Here is a 16,360-nt window from a genome sequence, read left to right as displayed (position 1 = left end):
GCAAAGAGATAGACCAAAGAAAACAGGTGTCAAGATACCAAAACACAGTAAAAAGCAATGAGGACACAGAATGAATGGAAAGTGTGTAAGAATAGTAACAATAATAACAGCAGCAATAAAATAGCAGAAGGAACTATTGCTACACTGGACACTGAGGAAATGGAACCATCTCATGGGTGGGACTGGGAAGGAAGGAATGAGTGAAGGAGGGAATGGATGTTGCTAAACAAAAGCATATATCACTCAAAATGGAGAAAGTGTCTAATGTTAAAGATCATTGACTTCATAAGCTATGTAGAGTAGAATGACAATTTTTATCATTGGGAATGTCAAAATGTATACTGTGAAATATATGTGATAAATTACCCCCCAAAAAAGAAAAGAAATTACACACTGCCTTATATATGAAAATGAACCCCCTCCATACATCACTTTAACAATAAAGAAAAAAGTGAAAGAAAAGAAACATAATATTTCTATTTGTTTCCTGGAAACTTCTAGCTTTTGCAAGAAGACAACATACTCCAATGACAGCTGATCATCCATTCCAATACATGTAACACAAAGTTTAAATTGACCCAAAGCATAAAAAAGTCATGTCAACCAAAGTGACCACCAAGTAAGATGTATTATATTCATAAACTACTTTATAATATGTAAAGTCCTTTATATGACAACTTAAAATAATAATTCAAAATACTAAAAAGAGAAATAAATTATGTCATAAATTATAGAGCTTGATGAGCTTTGCTATGCTGATTGTCTTGCAGTAATATTTATACATCTTTATTGAGATGTAAATCACATGCCATGTAATTCATCCCTCTGACGTATACAATTGAGAGGTTTTAGGATATTCACAGAATTATGTAATTATCTCCACAGTTTAATTTTAAAATATTTTCACCAACCGTGCTGGGAATATGGCCTAGTGGCAAGAGTGCTTGACTCATATATATGAAGCTCTGGGTTCAATTCCCCAGCACCACATATACAGAAAATGGCCCAGAAGTGGTGATGTGGCTCAAGTGGAACAGTGCTAGCCTTGAGCAAATAGAAGCCAGGGACAGTGCTCAGGCCCTGAGTTCAAGGCCCAGGACTGGCAAATAAAAAAAAAAAAGAAAAAAATATTTTCATCAACCCCCAAAGAAACTATAAACCTGTGATCATCTTTGCCACCAACTCCCAATTTAAGTGACCGCTGTTCAATTTTCTTTCTGTAAATATACACTTATTTTGTTATATAAATTATATATATGTATATATATATAAATATATATTGTAATGGGTCACCTTTTTTGACTGGCTACTCTGACTTAACAATGCATTCAAAATTTATGTATAAGTACTACCTTTCTTTTCATAACCAAATAATATTCTATTGTATAAACATGCTGTATTTATTCATATCTTAAAATGTAATAGAATTTATTGAATTATATTTTACAGAAACATAAAAGTACTAATAATAGTTGTATAAACACTATGCTAATAAACTTTTTTTAGACGTATCACTTAGAATCAGACACATGTTCTGTTTAATGCACTATTTTTTATTAATTTTCCCAAAGATGAAGACCAAGGGGAGGTAATGATAGAAGAAAAGAGAAGTTGCAGATTGGTGGAAGAAGATGAGAAGCAGGAGGACAAGGAGCAGCAGCAGGAGGAGGAAGAGGAGGTGGTGACAGAATAGGAGAGGAGAGTACAGAGAGTAGAGGACAGGAGAAAATAATAACTTGTTTTTAACACATTATACACAAAAGTTAGCTATGTATACTTACAATTTATATGTTTTATTTTTTCCAGTATAGTCCCCAGTAGTGTCACTTATAAAAAGGAAATAATTTAGTTAACTCTTGTGTAATGTAGTATTTTTCATTTACCAATATATGTTATTATAGAGGTGATGTACAGAAGGGTTAAAATTACATGAGTCACGTAATGAGCACATTTCTGTTCACATAGTATGTTCTGTTCTTCATTCTCTCCCATTCCTGCCCTTCTGTCTCCATCAGTGACTTGTGTAGTTCATCTTCATTAATGTCCATTGAGCTCCACAGCTACACCTTTTCACCCTTTCTTGCTAGAGTTCTGTGCCTTTACTCTTATTCTCTAGTCTCTCTCAAATAGATGTGGCGGTGGGGATTTAGATAACTAAATAATTATTTTCTTAAATTTTATGACAATATTGTGAGTGTTGTGCAGTGTCCCCATGACAAAGGTTTCCCATGACATTAGCACTTGACTACAATTAATAATTCTGTTACTGTCTCTTCTTAGTACTTGAAGTACATTATTCATGTGCTTTCCACTTTCCAAATATTAGCTGCATTTATTAGGTACTTACATGTTGGTAAGTAATGTGATAGCATTTGATAGGTATTTCTCATAGCAATGTTACTTAGTACCATTACTATGCCCATTTCAAATACAAAGATATTGATATAGACATGCATTGATTAATCTAACCTTAGAATTATCTGACTCCCAACTAATGGGTAGTTGGAAGTCGCTACAAATGATTGTCAGTTACCCACAACTTATTTGTGAAATTGAAGAAATAATGCCTATGTTATCCTCATAGCATTATGTGGTATGTGTAAATCATATAAAAAGATTAGGATAAAAAGGAATAGACAGATTTCAGTGAATACATTTTCTAGCTATACACAAGGGAAGGGAAATGAGATAGAACAAAGACCATCTCTTTAAACATTTTGCATGATTGCAAAAAGCCATCAGGTCTGGGATCAGCAGCTTTCCAGCCTGGGATATACTACAGGTTTTATAGAAATTGGCAAAAGAATTTGTAATTTTTTTGAATTTACCTTGGGCACCAATGTCTTTTGGATGTTTCTGTTTTTCTTCCAACTTGGTGTATAGTCGTCTAATATGGAACATTCTTCTTAGACAGAGTTTCATACAAAGCCACTTCAGAAGAAAATAGCTTCCTCTATCAAGTTAGAAAAGGAATATATATTAATATCATGTATTTCTGTACATGAACTTTTAACAATTTTATGCAAGGACGACAGCTTGTGGACATTATTTTTCAGAAGGTAACTGTGAGTCTTTTCAGTATTTAAGATTCGTGGGCTCCTCTTTGAGATAAAGTGATTCCAGGAAATATGTAAAGCATTAAATTAAATCAAGGATTATAGCATTGTCCTCTTAGTCCTACTATTAAATTATAACCTTAAGGAAAGGCAAGGGTAAAGTATAGTACTTGTAAGTTGCAGAAAAATAATAAAAATACATCATTTGCGAAGTAGATTAAATAATGTGAATTTCCCTAGACTTTGGAATAGAACTATTATAAACCAATATTCTACCTGATTAAAGAGAAAATAGGGTATAGTGAGAGTGTGCACAGAACTAGGTTTGGATGTGTCCTTTTCTTCCTCTGCATATGTATTTTCTCATTATTTATACTTTAGTGCAAAGTTGGGGTTTGTGGAAGATAGTGAAAAATAGTAGCAATCTCATGACCATAAAGAATGGTATCAAGTAAAGATGAATGTAAGTGGTAGAATAGAAAGAAGACTGAGGAGAAAAGAAACAATTTTTGTAGTACAATAAATTTGATGTTTTTAGATTGGAGGAATGACAATGAGATGAGCAAATATGGTCAATCCTTCCTCTTCATCCTCGTGGTTGGTACAGACTCTCCATGTACAGACAATTTCATGGATAATCATCTTTCATATAAATAATGGATTGCTTGAATACTCATCAGTATACATTAAACCATTTCTAGATTACTTATAATACTCAATACATTGTGAATGATATGAAAGTCATTGTGTTGTATTAAGTCAAGTAACATGACAGACATGCTCAATAAGTACACTCCATTCACTGTTGATTAAATTCATATAGAAACCATGAATATGGAGTGCCAAGTATAACTATAATTGAGAGTTTTTAGAATCATTGTCATGGCTTCCTAAGATGCATTATCAGAATTTAGTTGACACTTTACTCCAATCATTCTTTCTTTCTGTGCCATCTTGTAAAATACAAATCTTGCCACACTATACTCCTTGCTTAAAACAGATTGAGTTAAGGGCTGGGAGGTAGCTCAGTGGCAAAGTGCTTGCCTTGCAAGTGGAACATCCTGTGTTCGATCCCCAGTAACAAAAAAAGAGACCAAAAAAAAAAATTGAGTTACCAAAAAAATGAATGATTTACTCCTGATTTGTGTCAATGCTCAACTCTGTAACAAACTTTATCTTCTGCATACCAAATAGGAATTCCATCCTAATAGTAAATTCACTTTTCTTTTCATGTTTTGAAAATTTTATGCACGGTATCCAATGTCTCAAATGTATCTTTGTCCCTTTTCTTGGGGATTACCGCATCCTTTAGACTGCCTGACAGATATCTGATCTTCAGAATCCCCTTTTCTTTCTTTTCCAAAGGCTTGTTGAGCATGGTCTGGGCAGACAGTTCTATGGAAATGAATAAGACACAGTTTTTTTCTTAGCTAACTCAGAATGAAGAGCTTCTCTTTTGATCATGCAACCTACATTTTGTCTTTCTTTGAAGACCTATTCCAAGTACAAAATATTTTACATAAATCTTAGGTCCTTACACATGTGAACTTTAAATATGTGAAAAGGTGGTATTTATGAATAGGTCTTGTGCTGATTTGAATTCTTTTAATGATTGATCTTATATTATTTTTTAATATTACTAAGCAAGAATTATAGAAAACAACATAGTATATGAAATTGTACTAAATGTTTCAAAAGTGTACATTGCAAGTAAATGCATTAATATAGACAAGTTGCCTTGTGAAAACTTGTAATTAACACATACATATAATATGTGTGTGAGTGCTATGCACCAGAGGATGCTCAAAAGTAGGCAAAAAGCCTGACAAGTAGCACAATAATATGATTATATTTATAGGTAAAAATGCACAGTGGTCACAATAGATAAATGAGCCATTCTACAATCTCTACTTTCTGTGTAGACTTTCTTTCTGGGTAGTTAGATGAGGGTTATATCACACAAGATAATTATCTTTCAGGTGATTAAAGATTTCTTTACAATAGAAATGTTTCTTTCTCATATCTATTTTTGTGTGGTGCCCAGCCTGGGACTTGAAATCAGGGCCTAGACACTGTCTCTGAGATTATTATTATTATTTTTTTTTTCTAAAACCTAATGCTCTATCATGTGAGCCACATCTAAACGTCTGGTATTTTGGAGGTTAATTGGAGATGAGTATCACAGATGTTCTTGTCCAGGCTGGCTTCCAAATGGATCCTCAGATCTCATCCTCCTGAATAGCTAAGGTTCCAAGTGTGAGCCACTAGTTCCTGTCTCTACTTTCTTTCTTCCTGGTAAAACTTGTGTCTCATAATATACAAATAAACAAATGAATCAAAAGAGTAATTCTTTCCAGTGGCATTCATAATTCTTTTCAGGGAAGGACTTTCCTTAAAAAAGAGTCTACAAAAATATCTGAGAATTTCTATTGTAACTTTTTATTTCCAGATTGCAGAGTTTGAAACCAATGTAACAGCCATACCGGCCAATTTGGAGAATCTAGGCATGCCCTAAGATTTCATTCCAATACAATCAGTATTAAAGTGGATGGAAACATAAAACAAACCAAAAATAGAACCGTATACTTAGAATGAAAAGTTACATGTCGTTTACCCACCAGGTCAGTTGGGAGGTGCTGGCCTGGGACACAAACATATCAAGAGCAAAAAAAAAAGTTTTCATATTTTGGAGTTCATTCCAATTAGCATCATTTGGTATGGTCATATGTACATATTTATTGAGCTATGAGGATCCTCTGCTAGGATTATCCAGACATATACTAATTATTGCATTGAATTTGTAGATAGCCTTTGGAGTATTGCCATTTACACGATTTTAGTCCTCCCAATCCAGGAATATGGGAGGTTTTTCCATGCCCTTAGTTCTTCTTTAATTTCCTTTTTCAGGTTTTTAAAGTTTTGATCATAGAGGTCTTTCACTTCTTTGGTTAAGGTTATTCCTAATTACTTTATTTATTTTTGGTTGAGTTCACTGTTGCTTTTCTAATTTCAGGTTTGCTATTCGCTTTGTTTGCATATGGAAAAGCCCTTGATGTTTGAGGATTGATTTTATATCCTGCTACCTTGCCAAAGTTTTGGATCAGCTCAAGTACCTATGCTGTTCTTTAAATACAAGATTGTGTCATCTGCAAAGATAGAGAGTTTAGCTTCATCTTTCCCAATTTGGATCCCCTTTATATTTCCCTTTTGCCTTATTGATCTGACTAGGAATTCTAGTACTATGTTCAAGAGGAGTAAAGAGAGTAGACATCCTTGTCTAGCCCCTGATTTTAAAGGAAATGGCTTTAACTTTTTGCCATTAAGTATAATGCTACTGGTAGGTTTGTCATGAACAGCCTTTACTATAACCAGGAAAGTTCCCTGGAGATTCCTAGTTTCTCCAAAGGATTCATCATAAATGGGTGTTTGATTTGGTCATATGCTTTTTCTGTGTCTATAGAAATAATCAGGTGATTCTTCTCCTTGTTCTTGCTGATGTGATGAATTACATTCATTGACTTGGGTATATTAAATCTGGTTTGGAGGCCTGGAATGAATCTGTTTTGATCATAATGTATATTTTTTGGTGACTTGTTGAAGTTGATTGGCCAGAATTTTGCTGTGAAGGTTTACATTGATGTTCATCCAAGAAATGTGTCTATAGTTCTCTTTCTTTCATGAGTTCCTGTCTGGTTTTGGGATACAGGTTTTACTGGCTTCATAGCATGTGTTTGGTAGCAAACTTTCACTTTCAATTTCATTGAAGAGTTTGAGGAGTATTGGGTGAGTTGTGCTTTGAAGGCCATACAGAGTTCCACTGTGAATCCGTCTGGACTTGGGCTTTTCTGTGATTGGAGACCTCTTATTGCAGTTTCTATTTCATTACTTGATATGGGTCTGTTTTGTTAGGTTTAAATCTTCTTGGTTAAGTTTGGGAATATCAATATTTGCTAGGAATCCATCCATTTCTTCCAGATTATCAAATTTGTTAGCATATATGTTTGTGAAAAATTCCGTTATAATATTCTGAATCTTGCTTGTTTCTGTAATGATGTTTCCAGTCTTGTCTCTGATTTTGTTGATTTGGGAGGGCTCTTGATTTTTTTGGTAAAATTTGCTTAGTGTCTATCTATTTTGTTGATTTTTTTGAAGAATCAACTGTTTTTTTGTATTCTTTCTATTTTTTGAACTCTAATTTATTTAATTCACATTTAGTTTTAATTATTTGCTTCCATCTATTGGCTCTGGGTTTGGATTTTTGGTCTTTTTGAAAGAGCTTTAGGTGCATCATTAAATTGGTGGATTGAGAGTTCTCCAATTTGTTGATGTTGGCACTTATAGCTATACATTTTCCTCTGAGTACTGCCTCTGCTATGTCCCAAAGGTACTTGCATTTTCAGTGCTAGTTTTGGTTAAATACCAGAAACATATGCATTTCCATTCTGATTGTTTCAATGACCCACTGGTGGTTCAAAAATGTGTTGTTCATTCTCCATGAGTTGAAGGATTTTCTGTAGTGGCTTTCAATGTTGAGCTCTAATTTTATTACATTGTAGTCTGAGAGAATGCAAGATATGATTTCAATATTTCTGAATTTGTATAGATTTGTATTATACCCTAAAGAAGTGTAATCCATTTTGGAGAATGTCCCCTGTGCTGCCAAGAAGAATATACATTCTGGTGTTACCGGGTGGTATATTCTGTAGATGATGGTTATGTCTAGCTGATCTTTTCAATCATTTGGTTCTGAGGTTTCTTTGTTTAGATTTTGGCATGTTGATCTATTAAGAGGTGATAGTACTGTGATTAAGTTTCCAACAGTCAATGAATGTGAATCTATGTGTGTTTTTAGAGTCAGTGGTTTTGGCTTGATCAGCATTTAATGTATAGATATTAAAGTTGATTACATCCTCCTGTAGGAAAGACTCCTTTACTAGTATGTAATAAGCTTCTTTCTCTCTTCTTATTGATTTTAATTTAAAGTCAAGTTTATCTGATAGTAGGATTGCAACTCCAGCCTGTTTATGGGGGCCATTTGCTTGATAGATTTTATTCCAGCCTTTCACTTTCAGAATACATTTGTTTTTGTGGGCAATACGCCTCTTGAAAACAGCTGAATCATGGATCTTGCTGTTTGATACAACTTAGTCTATGTCATTTAATTGGAGAGTTAAATCCATTATTATTGAGAGTTGGGATTGAGAGGTGTTCATTAGTTTTTGTAATTATATATGTTTTCAAGGGCTCTGCCTTTTCAATTCTTATCTGATTTTCTATTTTGGGTCCATTTCTCTGCCAGTATCATGTAGCTGTTGGTTTTCAATGTGTAGAACATATTTGAGGATTTTCTGTAATGCCAGTTTGGTGGAGACATATTCTTCCAGTTTTTTCCTTGCTGGTGAAGATTTTCATTTGACTCTTGGCTATGAATGAGAGCATAGCTGGGTACAGTATTCTTGGTTGGTAGTTATTTTTCTTTAGTGTGTGGCATACCTTATTCCAGACTCTCCTTGCTTTCAAGGTCTCTGCTTAAAAAACTGGAGTAATTCTGACAGGTTTTCCTTTACATGTAATTGTTCTCTTCTCCCTGGCAGGTTTAAGGACTCGTTCCTTGGACTCTATTGTTCATTTATTGAGTACAATGTATTGGCGGGATATCCTATTCTGGTCTGTTTGTTGTTCTAACAGCTTCTTGTATCTGGATGAGCCTATCCTTCTGGATATTTGGGAACTTCTCTGATAGTATGTGTTAAACAAATTTCCTATTCCACTAACTTCCTTCTCTAGATTTGCCTCAATACCTCCAAGCCTTACATTGGGCTTCAGGATTGTATCTTGGAGCTCCTGAAGCAATTTGCCTTTCTTTTTTTTTTGTTGTTGTTTTATTTTGTTTTTGTTTTTTTTTATTGATTTTGAATTGGCTTCTGTTCTTTTTTCATAAAGTCTAGACTATCTTCAATCCAGAGATTTGATCCTCTACGCCATATAATCTGCTTTCTAGACTGTCTACTTTCTTTTTAAATTTCCCTTCCTTCTGATTGGTCATTTTTTTTTTTTGCCAGTCCTGGGGCCTGAGCACTGTCCCTGGTTTCCTTTTGCTCAAGGCTGGCACTCTACCACTTGAGCCACAGCACTATTTCTGGATTTTTCTGTTTATGTGACCCTAAAATATTGAATCCAGGGCTTCATGCATGCTAGGCAAGCACTCTACCGCTAAGCCACATTCCCAGCCCCTGATTGGCCATTCTTTATGGCTTCCATTTCTCTACTACAGTTTTCTTTTAGGTACTTTTTTCCTTCATTAATTTGGTTCTTAGCTCTGTGGCGGCGAGGGCAGTGGCAGGAAAAGCAGCCCAAGTTGATGTAGTGAACAGTTGCGTTTGGTGCCAGGAGCAGCCCTGGCCGTGGCGAAAGTGGTGGTTGTGGTGATGGTGGCTGTTACGCCTTCAGAACCATGAGTAGTGGCAAGTGGAGAGGAACCTGGTGTCTTGCTCTGTGGTGTGGAGCCAAGCTGCAGGCCTTGCAAATGGTCTTGTTGGTGTGGGCCTGGCAGAAGCCCGCCAGGTGGATTCCACATTTAGCTCCACTGGCAGATTCTGGAAACTTTTTGGACTCCACTCCTTAATTTCCATGGGTCTGGTACTGCGGGTTTTCTTTGGTTTTTGAGTGGTCCTCTGATTGAAGCTTGCTTTATAGAATTCTGGGCATTTTGGCTTTTTTTTTCCTAGGTCTCCCCACACTACCTGGAGGGATCATGGACCAATAGGCTGTGCTGATGCAGCAAGATCACAGGGGTGTGCTCCCTGTTACTGTCTTTTTTCTTTTTGGTAATTTAGTTCTTCTGTTGTAATCTAAATTTTTATCTGCTTAGAAACCGAATGGTGTGTTTCTCTTGATGTTGACTGTGTCCTGAGACCCTAAATCTCTGTATGGACAGAGACACCTAGTGACTTTACCAGGGGCAGCGTTGCCACCTATTTAAAACTCCCACATATCACATTTCCCTCATCCATTCATCTACTGAGTGGCATCTGGGTTTGGTTCCATATCTTAGCTATGGTAAATAATGCTACAATGAACAAAGTTGTGTTGGTGGCTTTAGTATAGCCTCATTTGTGATCATTTGGGTAAATTCCCAGGAGTGGGATTGCTGCATTATAGGGGAGTTCTATGTTTAGCATTTTGAGGAAGCTCCATACTGCTTTCCAGAGTGTTTGAACGAGTTTACATACCCACCAACAATGTAGTACCATTCTCTTTTGGCCACATCTCCACCAGCATCTGTTATTATTTTTTTTCTCAATAATGGCCATTCAAACTGGTGAGGTGGAATCCCAATGTTGTTTTGATTTTCATTTCTCTTATGGCCAGAGATGTTGAAGATTTCTTCCGGTGTCTATTGGCTGTTCTTACTTCCTCTCTAGAAAAGTCTTTTTAATTCTTTAGCCCAATTTTGATGGGGTGGTGGTTTCTTTGAAGATTTACTTTTTTTTGAGGGGTGGGTAGAGTTAGTTGTTTGATCTCTGAGTATATTTTATATGAGGCTCTTGTCATTGCATAGTGAAGATTTTCCCCCAATCTGTGGGATTTCTATTTATCTTGCTAGCTATGTCTTTTGCCATGCACAATCTCTGCAATTTCATGGAATCCCATTTACTCAGACTTTGTTTAATTTGCTGTGCTTATGGATCATTATTTAGAAAGTTTCAGGCTGTGCCAAGGAGCCCTAGTGTATTGCCAATCCCTTTCTATAATATTTTCAGGGTATCTGCTATCTTGAAGTCTTTGATCCATTTGGAGTTGGTTCTGGTGCAAGTGTTTTGTTTTGGTTTTGTAATGTACTATGTGAAGTTATTTCTTTTTTTCTTTGCTTTCTCTTTGGTTTATTCCCTGTTATCTCTTCTTTTCATTTTGAAACCCTGTCTCATGTATATACATTTGCCTGATTTGGGGAAGGGAAAGGGAATAACAAAATTTTGAGACAAAGGACAAAGGGTGAATCAACGTGTTAGCAATACTCACAAGACACTATTCTGGAAATGAACTTTACAACTTGGCAGGGTGAGGGAGTCAGTGGGGAAGAAAAGTGGAGAAAAATGAGAGATGGGGTAATGATTTTCAACAGGAAATCTATGCATTGCCACTCTTTACATCACTTTTAAAATTAAATACTGTTAAATTTAAAAATTGTTACAAACCTATCTCATGTTTGAAAATCAAAAACTATATTGAGAAGTCATTTTCATTTCAACACAGATATGTATTGTTTTAAAAAAACAAAAATTAATTTGAATTACAAAAAACATCAGTTTTTTAATTTATAATTTGACCTTGCTGACACTACAGGTTCCAAAAATTAGAGAAGAATATTTCACTTTAACAATGACTCAAATTAGCCAGACAGTTGAGAAAAAGGGCCCATTTCTTCATTGTGATAGTTACTGAAGCCGATAGTACTGCAGTGGAAAAGGTAATCTGGTAGTCTTTTCCTGCTTTTCATGTACTGAGGTGGGTGAGGATAAAGAGCTGTAAAGGAGACCTGGAATTTACATTCCCTTACATGTATTTATAGGTGAAGAGGATGTATATATTTCTACATGCCTATGTGTCTAGGATTTTTTTTTAAATTACCAATTAGAATGAGTAATTGCCACAAAAGATTGAGAAGTAACCCTGAATATGCTGATTTTTTCACTTTTCCTTTGCAACTTCATATACACAACAATAACTGCAATTATAATGCGTAGGGTTTGTTTATATATTATCTTCTATTTTTTCCATTTGATAGTTTCTTTTTTCATTCCCTAGAGATTTTCCTCTTGTAAATAAAAGAACTTAATTGTTTCTGTAATTAAATTAGAAAAGTTCCCAGGAACACCTTTGTTTTTACTATTTAAAAATTATTGTAGAGATAATAATAAAATGCAAGTAATTCACAACCAATACACCTGCTTTATCAAAGTATCAGAGTGAAAACTTAAAGATGAAAAATACATTAAGGGTGAGGAATTTTTAGAGTTATTATTAGCTACTAGCATCTAGGTCAGGGCCAGGGAGAATAAATTAGTGAGATAAAGCCACAGAACAATAGCTGATGCTCATGCAGCTTTTTTTTTTTTATTATTTATGCAATTTCCATTGCACCAGTTCAAGACATGTCTAGGTAAGTTATGTAACAGCTGCCCAGAGAATTTCATTTTGTTGTCGTTACAGCAATTTCGATATGCTTTGTATGCATGCCAATTTTTCCTGTGATTTGAAAAGTGCTCATCTTTTTAGGTATTTGACATCATTAAGTTATAGTGTACCTTGTATTTTTTATAAGTTGTGAAGTTATTATTATGGAATGATTCACACTACCGCTGTGTAATAAAGGATTAATGCTTCAGAATAGGTTTATTTTATTTAGAAAAAGGAGAGCACAGCTTTCTAATATTGTGTTTTCTGGTGAATAACTTTATTCGCTGTCCTAGTATAATGTGAGTAAACAACATATATCTTCATAAACCAAATCCTTTATCTTCCAAACTGGATTTGGATTCCTTAAAATAGTAATAAATATTTTTAAAAGTTAAGGTGTAGTGATTTTAATTTATTCAACCGGAGTTTATAATACTAAATATTTAAAGAATTTTTGTTTTCATGGAGTATCAATGAAGACTGCATTAGCATACATTTTCCTCTCCTATTTACAGGTCAAGTACTGGGAGAATTGAAACTATACAGGGGAAACCAAAGATTAAACTTTCAGAGAAGTTGGTTTTGCCTGTCAAAGTCTTGAAAAGGAAACATGGGCTTATTGATGTATATTCTTTAACAAGTTTTTATCTTCTTTTGTGAATCTGTAAGAGTGAAATCTATGATTTCTACTCTTGCCAAATTACAAACGAGATTATTCTTACATTTCATATACATTCTGTTTTCTCTGACCTCTTTTGTGGTGGTTTTCTCTGTATGGAAATAAAATATTCTGAATTGTAAATATATTGGTATATTATATATAGAAGTAAATACATGCATGTATGCACATCTATCTATTGAAAGCTTAACTTTCCTGTGTTTGATATTTAGAAATGGCATGACAATAAATAGAAAATCAGAATTCTGCTGAGTTTCCAAAATTGGTCTATATAGCAGCATTTTAAATGACTTTTCCGGGGCTGGGAATGTGGCCTAAGTGGTAGAGTGCACGAAGCCCTGGGTTTGATTCCTCAGCACTATATAAACAGAAAAGGCCAGAAGTGGTGCTGTGGCTCAAGAGGTAGAGTGATAGCCTTGAGCTAAAAGAAGCCAGGGACAGTGCTCAGGCCCTTAGTTAAAGCTACAGGACTGGCAAAAAATAAATCCCCCAAACAAATAAAATGATTTTTCCATCTCCATGACAATTGATCAAAAATCCCTCTCCTCAGTCTCTGGCTGTATTCACCTGACTACAAACTACATAGGAACACCACAAAAAAGACTACATAGCTTTCTTTATCCCTTCCAATTTCCTACTCTTGTTCTGCTTTCTCTTGTGGATTTGAACATTCAACCTCTTCCCTGAGAAGCACCTTGATATTTCTTTTTTCGTAAAATTTCTTTTTTTCAAATTTAATTTTAATTTAATTTAATTTTTTACTTTTTAAAATTATATTTAAGAAGTTTTACAAGGGGGTTTCAATTCAGCATATCATTTTATGAATACAATATATCTTGATCAATGTCATTTCTTCCATTCTTCTCTACTATCTCTCCCAACTCATCAAGCCCCTCAAGTTTCCTGGTTCCATTTTCACATATGGACATTGAATATTTTGGTTGTATTTGCTTAGCATTTCTTTAATTACCTTTCGCTAGTCGTAAAAAGAAGATGCCATTTAACAAAGCAATCTGTGAAGACTATATTCTGATGAATGTCACCCTTTTCAAAATTCTCACCCATCCTTCCCCTATGCACTCTTTTTTCTACTATTCTTAATTTTGTAGGATATACATTGGGTTCTTGTCTATGTTTTCTCCTCATTTACCTCGTTCAACTTTATCCCACTGTATCCCTTTGGATGACCTGCTACCTGGTGTTTTATTTTGCTGAACTTTGATTTTATCTTTCTAATTAATTACATTATTTGAGATCTCCTTTGAATCTATGACATTTTATTTAATATATTTGCATACAGCCCAACATATTTGCTTATGAGTTTGTAAACTGATTCTAGCCTCCTCATATAAGGGAAAACATGCATCCTACTCTGTCTTCATTGTTCTGTCTTTTCTCTCCTTGATCTTAATCACTGAACAACACATGTTCCAGCTTCCTGAAACTGTTAGAATAACAGTGTTCAAAGGCATGATACAATTCCAAATCTCCCCTGTGTGTGTCTTTATCAATTTTGAACTAGGAAATATCTTAAATGTACAGAAAAGTAAGAATAAAATCATTTGCAAATATGCATAGATAAAGGAATCCCAAATAAATTACAGGTTATTCTGGAGTACTGTGTGTAAAATGTACATCCTTTCTTCCTTACTTGTTCACAGAAGACATAATTGGACAATATTTGACACTACATATATGTTTATGTGTGTCCATGTAGATTTGAAAATATTTGTTCAACTTTTTCACATTTGTATGTCCATTCAAGTTTTCTGTTTCTATCCGAATCAGTTTTACAAGATATATTTCTGGGAAAGCATATATATATATATATATATATATATATATATATATATATACATATATATATATAATGTATGTATGTATATATAATTTTAAGGCCAAAAACTGTAATTTTTCATATTCATTGGGGTATGTTTTTCAAGTTTTTGCCTATATTTTTTTTCATTTCTTTGCTTAAGATAGATTTTTAGATAGATTTTCCTGAGTTTTTGGACTCTGTGCTGCAAGTTTTCCAGAAAAAAAAATCTGTCCTGTGTAATGGCTGAAACTTGAGAATTGTTTTTAAATAAAACTCTTAAAGAGGTAGAAACATTAAATTTGCAGTATTCACATATGAATTTGTCTCACTGGGACTTTTTTCAGCAATGAATTTGTGAAGTTTAATTATTTAAACTAGCAAGACCCTATATTTAGTTTTTATTTCTTTTTTTTTTTTTTTTTTTTTTTTTTTGGCCAGTCCTGGGCCTTGGACTCAGGGCCTGAGCACTGTCCCTGGCTTCTTCCCGCTCAAGGCTAGCACTCTGCCACCTGAGCCACAGCGCCGCTTCTGGCCGTTTTCTGTATATGTGGTGCTGGGGAATCGAACGTAGGGCCTCGTGTATCCGAGGCAGGCACTCTTGCCACTAGGCTATATCCCCAGCCCTAGTTTTTAATTTCTAATCATGAAATGATTACACCAGAATATCTGAGTGGCTTATTTCTTCCCAGCATGTATGCATCAATGTAGAAAATACATTGATTTTTTTTCTTCCAATCACAACATAAGAAAAGGTCATAGCTTCTGAAATCTCTCATTCCAGAAAAAAATCATGGTTGGAATATCGCATTCTCGATTTAATGAGAAGAAATTATTCGGGTAGTTGAACAACTGTATGATTTTTGGCTTTGATTTCCCATTGGAAACAACAGCAAGTAATATAATACTATAAGATATGTTAAAATATTCTATTAAATCTTAAGATGTCTGCTAGTATCAGCTACATATATACAAAAATCAGAATGATACAGAGATTATCAATAATCTGACAACATTTTACATGTGCAAAACAGCATATTGTGATAATTTCACTTCAGATCTGTATTTAAATACACAGTACCCACAAGCAGTAGAGATGAGCTCTTCTACAACCTGAGCAAACACAGATTGAGTTTGATAATCTGTGTTATGATATAAAGTGTTAAGCTTCTAAATCTTTCTAGAAGCATTTGAGGGAGGAAATAGGGTGGCCGAATAAGTATTACCATGTTAACTGATAATTTTTAGCACTTTGCACCAGACATTGTGATAGTTTGTTGTTTTTTTTTCCCAGTCCTGGGCCTTGGACTCAGGGCCTGAGCACTGTCCCTGGCTTCCTTTTGCTCAAGGCTAGCACTCTGCCACTTGAGCCACAGTGCCACTTCTGGCCGTTTTCCATATATGTGGTACTGGGGAATTGAACCCAGGGCTTCATGTATATGACGCAGGCTCTCTTGACACTAGGCCATATTCCCAGCCTCTGTGATAGGTTCTTTAATAATATGTAGTCTCCATAGGAAAAAAAATAAAGTTCAGATTTTTATTGTCTTTGCTTCACTTCTGAGGAAGTTAAGGCCCAGAGTAGTGAAATAATTTTCCCAATGATGGAGTGCTCCTTCTTTGCAGTGC

The sequence above is a fragment of the Perognathus longimembris genome, chromosome 28, assembly GCF_023159225.1.
Source record: "Perognathus longimembris pacificus isolate PPM17 chromosome 28, ASM2315922v1, whole genome shotgun sequence".
Lineage (NCBI taxonomy): Eukaryota > Metazoa > Chordata > Mammalia > Rodentia > Heteromyidae > Perognathus > Perognathus longimembris.
The sequence above is the reverse complement of the archived record's forward strand: the minus strand, read 5'-3'. Positions refer to the sequence as shown.